Source organism: Somniosus microcephalus, chromosome 2 (genome assembly GCF_052327205.1).
Source record: "Somniosus microcephalus isolate GS21.2 chromosome 2, FLI_Smic_1.0, whole genome shotgun sequence".
Classification (NCBI taxonomy): Eukaryota; Metazoa; Chordata; class Chondrichthyes; order Squaliformes; family Somniosidae; genus Somniosus; species Somniosus microcephalus.
In genome coordinates this window covers 281,881,886-281,894,754 of record NC_140988.1, presented here as the reverse complement: position 1 = coordinate 281,894,754, position 12,869 = coordinate 281,881,886, and the positions used below count along the sequence as shown (strand labels likewise).

General features: G+C 42.8%; 1 protein-coding gene across 1 annotated transcript in view; it reads right to left on the bottom strand.

The window, feature by feature from the left end:
* Positions 1-4,951, bottom strand: part of fgf10a (fibroblast growth factor 10a) — a 238,236-nt gene extending 233,285 nt beyond the window's left edge. The window contains exon 1 of the mRNA XM_085972675.1: positions 4,727-4,951. The gene's annotated coding sequence lies outside the window, so the exon portion shown is untranslated. The remainder of the gene's footprint in view (positions 1-4,726) is intronic.
* Positions 4,952-12,869: the final 7,918 nt, after the last annotated feature.

The following is a 12,869-nucleotide window of genomic DNA, read 5'->3' as shown; positions in this document are numbered from 1 at the left end:
TAACTTTTTTTTATTTTTGCGATGTTTATGGTTGGTTTTAGGGCAAACCAATGTTGGAGTGGGGACCGGAAACCAGCATTAGGCCGCTTATTTGCATATGCAAAGGGGCAATGTCTACTTCAGCCAGTGTTAATGAACTCTTTGGTGGCTGTCTCGCAGGCGCATCCTCCCCACCAGTATTAGGCCTTAGGAGCCCAATTTAACCCCTACATTGGTTTCTCCACAATAAATAACCTTATGTTAATATAATAGTGCTGTTAATACCTGGAACACTCCTCCACAATACAAACCCCCCATCCAGCTCATCCTGTTAAGGCAAATATATTTTATGAAGTACACGAGGCAGGTGAGTAAAAATATAAACTGAGGCCCTATTGTCTTGCTACTCCATTGCCACAAAATGACTGATCCTCAGTCAGTATCTCGCTGCCTGTTTTATTTAAAGCACACATTCCAACGGTTGCATTTCAACTTCAGAATGTTCACCAAAAAAACCCAAAGAAAGAGCAATGTTCTTATGTGGTTGCTGCCTCACCACTGCTCCATAACACTGCAATTAGCAGCACTCTTTCAGAGGATGGTACAGACACATGTTCTGCACATTCTCAGACATGCTTTTATTACAGTATGTCTCAAAGTACTTTATCTTGATTAAAGATATATGTATTACAATTCAGACTTTGGATGGTGCTGTTAAACACACTTTGAAGGTAGATTAAGAGCTGGGTGGAATAACACTTAACATTAACGCTGGATTGAGGGGTGAAGTATACAGAACCCAGTCGATGTAACGTGACTGTTAAAGAGGACCGGTGTACTACTATTTAAGATGATTCAATGATCGATGATTGATTAACTAGAGATGTCCTTAAAACTAACAACACAGGTGGAGAGTAGAAGGTTAGAATTAGAAAGAAAAAATGCAAATACTGAAATAAAAACAGAAAATCATGGAAATGCATAGCAGTAAATCAGCGCTTGAAAGAGAAAAACAAGCTAATGTTTCAGTTGAGAAACTTGATTAGATCTTAGTTCTGATGCTGGGGCTTCATGCGGAACATTAACCTATATTTCTCTTTCAAATACTGACTATGCTGATATGTATTTTTAGAATTTCTGTCTTCATAAAGGTTAGCTTCGGCAAGAGTTGGAGCTGACCAACTGAATTAACTCCAACATATAGATGATTGACCAAAAAGAAGCATTCTTGAAGCTCAGAAGAGGCAAAGTGAACAGTTTAGATATAACTATTTCACATAGAAGGTGGTGAATATATGGAGCAGACTGCCCATGGAGATAGTGGAGGTATATAGTGTCAGTAAATTCAAAAGGTAGCTGAATAGCTTGTTGTGAAAGAAGTGATTGAGGGATATAAAAGACAGAGTGCAGTTGATATTTTTTGAACATTTGGACCAGACTTATGGACTGAAATGGTCTTTTCTGGGCCTGTACTTTCCTTTGTTGCTATGTTCGTTACGTCTCTGTGGGCACAATTTTAACCTCTAGAGCAAGGCAGCAGTGCTGTTTGTGCCAAAGTGCAATTTCCAAAGTTCAGGAGCAAAGCAGGGCTTATGCCAGACCATTGGGAATAAAATAGGATTATGTTTCCGAGCAGAATTGGAGTATGTACAGGGAAGTATGCTGGCAAGATTCAGTGTTCCCTGTGCTTCAGTGAAGTAATATCTGCAGCACAGTATAAACTGATGGATTTTACACCAAGTATGAAATGGCCCCATATTTTAATGTTTGAAAGTAGAAAAGCAAATCACAGAAAGGAAACTATATTTTAGCTCATAAATAAACAGCTCTTCCGGTTGAATGACATGGGGCTCTTATTTGATGCTGTGTGTATTTCTCCACAGTTCACTCTCAAACTTGGTGGGATAGAATAATCGGAGTCACAGTTACCTGCAGTATTAGTAGGTCTCTAGGCCATAATCAGGCCAGCATGAAAAGTGGGTTTCTGCATCTTGGTGCAACTAGAGTACAGTTGTGCCTGAATTATGCTTGTGCTTATCAACATATGAAGACATCAATATTCCATTAAGACATCAGCTAAGCCTGTCCCTGTCCTCAACTAAACACTGCATGCTCTTTTTTCAGCAGGAGTCACTGGACAGTGATCAAAAGTGGGAACCCTGTCTGCTTTTTGCTAGCCCAAGGAAAATGGTGTCAGCCAACTCAGCACAGACCAGGGATCGACTCTGCAATCTTCCTGGTCCATATGGCTCAGTATCACACTTAAGTGATGCATTTACCAATTGAGCCATTGATGGAACCTGCCAATCAATTTTTTTCTGATCATATAAAGCATAAACCTTCAGTCATATGTCTGTTCATTAAAGAAACCACCTCTGGTATAATCTCAATATCTTGGATTCAGATGTTTAGAAATTGTTCAGCCAAAGATTGATTGTTACGTTTCATTTATGGGCAATAGGTAATGTATAATGTGCCAAACACATGAACCTTCCTTGCAAGCTGGATAAGATTACTAAAGATTACTAAATGTGTGCACCTCCCACAAATTGCCAAATCCGTTTTTAATGGATCATTTAGCTCCTTATTGAAAATCCATTTCAAGGGATTAAAAATGAGGGGGGAAAAACCTCAAACCAAAACAGTTTAATTTACTGCACAATATTATTCAATGATGCATTGATGCAGAAAAAAACTACAAATAAGCCAAAGATGATTTCAGATCCCTGTACCCTATGCAGCACAAATGTGATCTAATTAAAAGCTTGTGAATAATGTATAATCAAGCACCACTGCTAAATACTGTTATTTCATGTGGATGTATGACTCATGCTTTTAGAAATGCTGGAAAGAATGATCAGGGCACAAATAAATTCATCAATTAAATCAATTTCACACGGAATACATCAAACGCAGCCTAATGCAGGCTGATGGGAAGGCATTTAGTGCATGACTACCTTTCATGTGTGCTGCACCAAGTGACCATTTAACAGCTGAAGGAACTCTCAAAAACTAAACACTCCTAGTGGGAGGGAGCAGCTCTAGAAATTGCTCTCCCCCAAAGCTGTGAAATTAAATAAACTGCTGCCATCATAAAGGAACCCCAGCATGAGTGATTAAAGTCTCACACAAAAAAACTTCAAACTTATCTGTTTCTCTTGTATAATAATAACAGAGAGGTGCTAAATTACAAGGCATCAGGTTAACCAGATGTGGTTTGAAATGTTTTATCCTGAATTAATTCAGGCTTCAAATTGGCATAGCTTTAAACAAATTGACATCAATGTCCATACACCGAGAAAAAAGGACTTTCAGTTACTAATGATAAGTCACTTGAACAGATTATTTGACCAAATCTTTTGAAAAAACATATACATGAGCTAATACATTGTTTTATTTTGAGTAAATGCTTCTAAAATATACCAAGTAAAACTATCATGCTTCACAGATCTAAAACAAATTCTAAAATTCCATCCCATTTGTCTAAATAATATAAATTAATGAAGATGGCGATTATATTTTATTCATGTAGTAATTTTTCTTTTTCATAACATTGAAGTATAAAAATTGTATTAGACAACTTGGTATATTCAGCAATCTTCATATGCTAATAACATGGTGACTATAACACTAAAGATCTTCAATGGTTTAGGGGAATGCTGACTGTATTGCAGATCTTACTCTAATCCACTTGTATAGAAAATAGGATAGTGAATAATAGCACCATTCACTGTTAATACAATAAGCAAAATGTGTTTATAGTGTGATTCTTTTCCAATTGTAATTCCATCCATTTTCCAAAACTGTTTCCCTCTTTAAAGACTATTGAACAGGACAGCTCCTATCAGCTACCTTTCTGATTACAGTTTACACATAAACATTAATGGTAGTCTCGTGCTGTTCTAAAATTGTATTTTATTTTTCTGACAAACAGAAGAAGGCTGTAAAACCATTAGCTTTTTCTTCTATTGAAAGTCTTCACCTTTTTGAACAATCTTTTTTGATGGAACATTAAATCAGATGAAAGCTGTGCCTTGTGACAATAATGAATGAAATTCCAAAGGGCTTTGCTACGTCTCATGTGGTTTGTATGCCCATGGAGTGCACTAAAGAATAAATACAATTGAGGATAATGTCTAAAGCAATATGGATTGAGAAGTCCTTTAATGCCATTACTGTCAGGTGTGCAATTGAACCTACACAATTTAGTACGCAGCAGAATCTAGAAAAATCCACAGCAATTTCTTCTAGTCATATCTTTGCAAGGAAAATAAAGAACAGTTTAGGAAATAGTCATATGTATATATAGCGAATGGATCAAAACAATTTCACAGCATTCTTCCACACTTCCTCCTTTAAGTTTATCAACTGGGAAAAGTGACTGTCACCTGCTTAACAGGCTCTACTCACCTTCTTTGAAGACACCCTTATTCAAGGCAAACAAAGTCACAGATCTGTCATGAGATTAACTAATCTGGGTTGAGTGCCACATTTTTTGTCAGCAGCATTCAATGTTATCTTATTCTTTCACTCATTATATCCTTTAACTTCATCCAATTATATTTGAGCAATTCAACCATTACTGATAGAAGGCTGCACAGGAAAATCTAGATAAATTTGTCCAGGGCTAAATTTACAAATCTGTCACATGATTCAACTAATCTTGGATCAGTCTAGTCATTCCTGGCCATTTTCAAATACTTTTTTTCTTTCTCTCTCCTTAGGATAAAAGCAAAAACATACTCACCCTGCAGTGCAGTGGTTAAGGGAGATCACAGCAGTCTAGCCTCTCGATCTGGATCTCATTAGTGTCACAGCACAGCAGATCCTACTTGGCAGCAGGTTGGTGTCTCTGCAGTTAACAACCTCAATGAGCTGCACCTCACCAGCTTGCTACAGTTAAATAAACTCACCGTAACTCAAGAGTTTGTTCCAGCACACAAATTGCAACAAAAGGATTGGTGTTAACACAACAGCCAGCGTGTAACTGTTTGAAGTCTTCAAATTGACTCTAGTATTACAGTATTTCATTGGGGGGTGTGGGGGGGGGGGGGATTGGTGCTCCTCCTCCAAGACTTCCTAACCCGCCCTCTTAAATGAAGCATAAGATATGTCAACTTGTCAGCCCTATAGTGAGACGAGACACTCTGCTGGTGTTTCTGTAGTTTAACTCCTGTCTTTTATTCTCTCTCGCTATTTGAACCATATCTGACTATGCTTTTGCTCTCGAGCTCTATAACCATTACATTACCAGTCAAGTGAACAGCAGAGACTCTAAGATGAGAGCTGAATGCAATTGCTTTAGGGCAAAATGCAGTCCTTTGAACTGCTGTGTGATGTTACTTTACAGGTAGGCTAAAAAAGTATGAAACAAATCTTTAAATAAATTATTACACTGACAGATGGTATAAAGTCGATACCTTTATAACTGAGTAAGCAAATTCCTATTATTCAGCCTAGAGCTTTGGAAACTTCAGAGGGTTCTTTTTCAGTCAGAATCATTTAAAATTTCTGCATCGTCTGATACAACAATTCCAGTTATTGGGCCATAATTTGCTGTCACAATAACGGTGAGGCTAATGCCGTTCGTTGATATTTATGTGCAAATGGTACAGCAACTTCAGGCGAGGGACAGATGCGCGGTTAAACTCAAATATCCAAAAGTTGCTGTCCGAGTTGTGCTGTTCCCCTGTTACCTTCTTGAAAATGGCATCTTGCTGACTGGCCCACTACTGAATAGCATTGAACGGCGTGAATTTGCTGTACTTGCACTGTAGACATTAATTAAACTCACCACAGTAAGTTAAGTCTTGTTCATTTCAGTCTAAGTACCCTTTTAACAATGTGGTAAGTGTTAATTACTGCTAGTCAACCTCTCCGGCACTGAAAATGAACTATTACAAGTATAGAGTCTGATTCCTTCAGCTTTTAATTGTTGTTGGAGATTTCACTTACCTGAGAGCCGTTGCGATGCTAGCAGATGCCCAATCTTGGTGTCCTCTTCACTGGCTGGCTGCTCCATTGAAATGAAGCCTGAGGCCCAATATTGGGGGTGCCTCAGACCTCAGCATTCAAGTGCAGGGATTGTATGCCCAAAAATGGGCTCGTACGAATTTCCATCCCAGTGTTCTATTGTTATGCTATTAGCTCAGTTGGAGCCCAGAGACAATGAAATGAAAATAAATTTGGTCCATAGGACCAATTTCCTTTGACCAATTTACATTGGTGCAAAAGAAATGCTAAAGCCCTGAAGTTCCATGATTTTTGGGGGTTCAGTTGGGGCTGACCTCCGATGAAGGGGGTCTGTAATTTGGAGTGGGACGTGGATTGACCAGGTTTCTGCCTCATTGATACAAAATGGATCAGTTGTGCGCTGCGGGGGGAGGGGGCAGTCTCTTCTACTGCTACCCACATTAAGTTGCTCCAGAACTTCGGGGCGTGTTGTGGTGGGCGGGGGCATTCCCCAGAATTTCCACCCGAAGTGCCCTTAATATGCGCAGCAGGATTAATGTCTGCTGCTGAGAGCAAATGTTGGTCCCATTAAGGGCCTAAAGTGGGGGGGTTGCAGCTCCAAAAGCAAATGGCAACAGATCCCAGAAGGATGGCCAAAGGGGCCTTTCGGCGTTCCTTCAAATTTTAACTCAACCTTTGGCCTTGTTGTCGTTTGCCCCCCTCATTGGTTCGGGCTTCCCTCTCAGAGCGGTATAATACTGCTCTGAGTTCCGTCTCCTTTGGAGGGTGGATGCCCTTGATGCACTACTACAGGTGCCGGGACGCCTGTCCTGATTAAGTAAATGACCCCATCCCTGGGATCGGGCTGCAGGGTTCGCAGTGGGTTACACTTGTAGTGGAAGTCTTGTCCCACTGCAGTCCTGCCTCCACAGAACGGATCATGGGATTCCTACCCTTAACTGTACATTTTTTTATTGCCCCTTAAATAATGGAATTACAGAGAATATAACTTGTGATGTATTTCAGCAACAGGGAGGAACATCTGCATACAGCAGAAATCTATGGCAATAACTTTATTTAAATAGTTCTTTTATTTTTGTTTTAAACATCGCCAAAAAAACCCTGGTGACACAGAAGACTAAATTCTTCCCTCATAGTCCCTCTAGCCTTTCTTTTTGCTCAGTGGCCACAGGGATATTCTACCATAAAAACTGGTAAAGAATAGATGTTAACATACAAATACTGTGGCACAATTAATGGTACGCAGGCCAATTTTAACATTGAAAGTGGAAATTCCTTGTATAGAAAATGAGTCAAATGCTATTTTTGTGCAGCAGAGTTAAATTAAATGATATAATGATAACAGGCAAGAATCTTGGAGACCTGTTGCATACAGCTGGCAGCTTATTAGCAAATCACTGGCACACTGCCTAATCTTCCGTCCAGTGATTTCAATGAATGGAACATTTCTGGCAGAACACCCGCGATTTTCTGATAAATTACCTGTTACCTCCGAGGCCCTGACGGTGGCATGAGGTCTTGGAAAATGTTGCCCTATATGTGGGTTATATGCAAAGCAGCACCATTAGAAAAGTAGGAAACCAATCCTATGATTCTAATCATCTTCAAGACATTTACAATACAATGCATAAACTGGTTTTTTTCATGTAAATCAAATTAACTTTTCTTCAGAAGAATGGAGCTTGTTTTCAGTGATGTGGTTTAAATTTACTATCTGGAGTTTGCAAAGTACAAAGTATCATTGGAGTAAAATAGGATTGTAACACTATTTATTTTGGAGGAGTATGAACAAAGTACCTTCTCAGATTTTTCCAGTCAGGCTTGTAAATTAGATGGGTTTATCTGGATATAAGTGTGACTACAGTGATACCAGGACATAGTTACTCCAACTCCGGCATCTCCACACCATGGAGATTACGTGACAGACAAGTGCCTGACCAAATGGCGTTTTCTCAACTCATCAGTTTAAATATTTAGGTGGAAATTGATGCTCGTATTTACTGTAATGGAAACTGAATTTACTGAAACTGCCTACTCTTGGAATGTTCGCCTACAGGATATGGATGCAGATTTGGTAGAAAAAGGTTATTATGAAATTAAAACAGATACATTTTGCTGCCATTTTATTCATTGTGAAACTAGGGATTTACTGATTCTCTGGCTGGAATTTTGCTGGTGTTCAGCGGACGAGATGTGTGGCGGGTCAGCTGTTAAATTTTAAATGATTGGCAGCGGTTCGGGAACTTGCTGTCAAAACGCGCACACCGGACTTTCCCGATATTGGGTCTGCCAGCGCTGAGCGGACCCAAAAGGCAGCGGTGGGGCAGCCAATTAAACTCATTAGTGGCTTGTTTACAGCGACTTACCAATGCTCGTCTGTGAAGCTGAGGCGGGAGGTCAGTGGCCATTGAATCAGCTGATGAGTTTACAGCTTCAAATGTCAAGTCAAAGCTCCCAGCTGATTGAGAAATGTTCCCTTAGCCATTAGCTTCTCTAAACTGCATTTCCACTACAGATTCAGAATGCTGCAAGTCTTTACACAAGTCTCCATCCAGTCTGACATGATTACCTCTCCCACCATTGACAGATTGATGTAAGAAAAAGGAGGCTTACCATCAAGTAACTTTAAAGTAAGCTTTAAGTAACTTATAAACACACTATATACAAGAGAGGTCTTTACCATGCCTCTGGTAGAAGCCTCTTACAATACTGAACAGACCAGTATTTATACCAGTCCAACAGGAAGTGACACATGACAGGAAGTGAGGTATGTACACAGTTCATAGTTCACAGTTCACAGTTCACAGGAAGTGATGACATAACTTCCCGGAAGTTATTATTTTTATCACATTCTTCCCTCCTGCAGGTTTAGGAGGCTGTGGTCTACCTTTTGGTCCGCAGCCGCCGAACAAGGAAGAGTCGCACCCGTTTGGATTCCCGTCGTAGAGGGTCGCTGGTCCGCTTACATGCGGTTGGCCATTGGCCAGAGTCCGTGTGGCCTGGATTGCCCTGTGAAGGGTCGGGGAGATCATGGCTTCGAGTACGAGCCCCAATAGGTTCAAAGTCAGACTGCCTCTGTTCAGAGGGAGGTGCAGAGCTGGTCTGTGGCGGACCAGTACTTTCATGCGTGGTACTGGGAGGGTCGCAACCTTGAGCACGGGGTTCTACCGGCACCAAGCTAGTTGGTGTCCGATCAGGATCCTGGAGAGGGGTACCCGATAGGTCCCAAGAGTTTCCTGGTGAAATGCCATCACCCGATGTCCCACTAGGTCCTGGTGGGCAGGGAGCCAGATCCCGTAATGATACGGTAGATTCTCGGCCGTCGGAATATCGTATGTTTGCATAGGTGGGGTTGGCATCGGTTAGTTCGACCTCGTCTACAAGAGGGTCATTTTTAGACGTCCGAACGTATCTTCGGAGTAATACAGGTCCAGGAGTAGTTAGCCATGACGGGAGTGACGTCCCATGAGATGAGCGACGCTGGAATCCAAAGAACCGCTCATGAGGTGTAGTATTTGTGGCTGTAGAAAGCAGGGACCGTATAGAGTGCAATGCATCTGGAAGCACTGTTTCCCATTGCTGGTCTGGTAGGCCCCGAGATCTTAAAGCGAGACGTACGGAATTCCAGATGATACCGTTATACCTCTCTACCTGCCCATTTCCGATGGGATGGTATGGTGTTGTTTTGCTTGTAGCAATTCCCCGTTCTGAGAGGTAGTCCTTGAGTTCCCTCGACATAAAGGATGGACCCCGATCTGAGTGAATATAAGCCAGCATGCCACAGAGAGAAAATACCTGCTCAAGGCAGCAGATTACTGTGGACGCCAGCATATTGGAGCAGGGGAAGGCAAACGGAAAACGTGAATATTCGTCGATCATGGTGAGCAAATATGTGTTCCGAGTTGAAGAGGGCACTGGGCCCTTAAAATCGACGCTAAGTCGTTGCATCGGTTGGGTTGCATGTATGAGTATACCATCTGAGGGGCGGAAGAACTGAGGTTTTAATTCCGCACAAAGCCGGCATTCTGAGCATATTTTCTTTACATCTCCAGTGGAAAAAGGGAGATTCCGTGATCGTACGAAATGTAGCATGCACGTAACGCCAGGATGACACAAACCATTGTGGATATCCATGAGGGTGGAGGATGACATAGTGGAGCAGAATGCCCGTGTGAGGGTGTCCGGGGCCACATTCTCCTTGCCAGGCCGATAAAGAATGGTATAACCAAAAGAGGCCAGTTCCATCCTCCAAAGTTGTATTTTATTATTCTTAATTTTGGTTCGTTTTCGATTATCGAGCATGAAGGCGACTGATCGTTGGTCCGTGATCAATGTAAAGTGCTGGCGAGCTAGCAAATGGTTCCACTTCCATACTGCCTCTATGATGGCTGTGGCTTCTTTCTCAACCGGAGGATAATGTAGCTCAAGTGTTTTACTTTCTAGTAGATGCTGGCGTATAAATGGAGAGGCAATCCCGCAGATGAAAGCATCACGAATCATTTCTTGGCGGTACAGCTCAGCTGAGGCTGCCTGAAAGTTACAATCTACGCTGAGCCTGCGAAGTTCTTGCAGGAATTCGTCAATTGATTCCCCTGGCCCTTGTCGGGCTGTGGCCAGTAGATGTCTAGCATAGACCTCATTTGGGGTCTTGGCATACAGTTTCTTAAGTGCCCGAATCACCTCATCGTAATTATCCCATTCATCAACATATTTGAACACTTTTGGGGTCACATAATTGATAAGTATCTTCAATCTAGCAGGAGCATCCGCTTCACATTCATCCAGAAAATTCTCAAAAGTACGGTACCAATGCTTCCATACCCTGCCAGCTGCTGGTGCATTCGGGTCCAAGTCCAGACGAATAGGTCTAAGGATTTTCTCCATGATGGGTGGTTCCCTGGATCCTTAATTCCGAGTTTGTCCGAAGGTCTAGTATTTGTGAGTGTAAATACTAAGTTACTTAAATTGATGTAAGAAAAAGGAGGCTTACCATCAAGTAACTTTAAAGTAAGCTTTAAGTAACTTATAAACACACTATATACAAGAGAGGTCTTTACCATGCCTCTGGTAGAAGCCTCTTACAATACTGAACAGACCAGTATTTATACCAGTCCAACAGGAAGTGACACATGACAGGAAGTGAGGTATGTACACAGTTCATAGTTCACAGTTCACAGTTCACAGGAAGTGATGACATAACTTCCCGGAAGTTATTATTTTTATCACACAGATCACTTCTGTCATCTCTACTTCACCTGCCATCTATTCCATCAGCATCATTGCACTTTTTCCACTCTCACCTTGGTCCTCAGAATCCCACCAGGATCAGCCCCAACACCAGCAGCACCAGGCACACCAGCAGCACCAACAACAACACCAACCTTCTCCGCAACCAACTGATGCTGCAGAGGACAGAGGGCATCAGCACACAACTACATTGCTGCCCGGGACCCCAGGGATGGCCTCACCATAGCCAGATTTACTTCACTTGATGCTGTTCACCCTGGCTGCCACATGATGTGCCAGGTTGGTACCATCCCACACCAACACCATAAAGCATCCCTACAATGCCCAAGCCATTGCTTTCACACTCCTCAGCAATGCGGGGGTACCATTATGTCTGGAGCTGGAGCTGCGGATGGATGCATACTGGACCATTCGCGAGGCTGAGGACGTCATGGATAGCACATTTAACCAGGTGGTCACACCGCAGGTAAAGGTTGCAAAGGCAGAAAGGGAATGGGTGACCACCAGGCAGAGTAATAGGCGCAGGCAGGTAGTGCAGGAGTCCCCTGGGGTCATCCCCCTCTCAAACAGATATACCACTTTGGATACTGTTGGGGGGGATGGCTTATCAGGGGAAAGCAGCAGCAGCCAACTTCCTGGCACCAGGGGTGGTTCTGCTGCACAGGACAGGAGGAAAAAGAGGGGTAGAGCTATAGTAATAGGGGATTCTATTGTAAGGGGAGTAGATAGGCGTTTCTGCGGCCGCAAACGAGACTCCAGGATGGTGTGTTGCCTCCCTGGTGCAAGGGTCAAGGATGTCTCAGAGTGGCTGCAGAATGTTTTGGAAGGGGAGGGTGAACAGCCAGTTGTCGTGGTGCATATAGGTACCAACGATATAGGTAAAAAATGGGAAGAGGTCCTAAAAGCTGAAAATAGGGAGTTAGGAGGTAAATTAAAAAATAGGACCTCAAAGTTAGTAATCTCAGGATGCTACCAGTGCCACATGCTAGTCAGAGTAGAAATAGAAGGATATTTCAGATGAATACGTGGCGAGAGGAATGGTGCAAGGGGGAGGGATTCAAATTCGTGGGACATTGGAACCGTTTCTGGGGGAGGTGGGACCAGTTCAAACCGGACGGTTTGCACCTGGGTAGGGCTGGGACCAATGTCCTAAGGGCAGTGTTTGCCAGTGCTCTGGGGGAGGGTTTAAACTAAAATGGCAGGGGGTTGGGTACCTGAGCAGGGAGACAGAGGAAAGGGAAACAAGGATAAAAGCAAAAGATAGGAAGGAGAAAAACAAAAGTGGCAGTCAGAGAAATCAACGGTTTAAATCAAACATGGCCACAGTAAATAATAATTCTAATAGATCTAAGAGCGTTAAAAAAACAAGCCTGAAGGCCTTGGCCTAGAAATTCACTGGCGCCCTGTTTGGGGCGCCAACCTTGCCAGGGTGCCGGAAGTACCGCCCCGGAAGGAGTCGCGGCTGCCCACCGCAAATTCAGTTTCAGCGCCCCAGACGGAAGCGCGGCGCTACTCGAGGCGCCCCGCATCCCTCTTGGCGTGCTGCAACTGAAAATCACAGCGCAACGTGCCGCAGCGCCACACGCTGCGGCATGGCGTGCTGCGGTACTGCAGGCCTTCCTTCACTTCTTAAAGAGGAGGGGCTTGCTGCAGCGCACTCGAAGAGCACG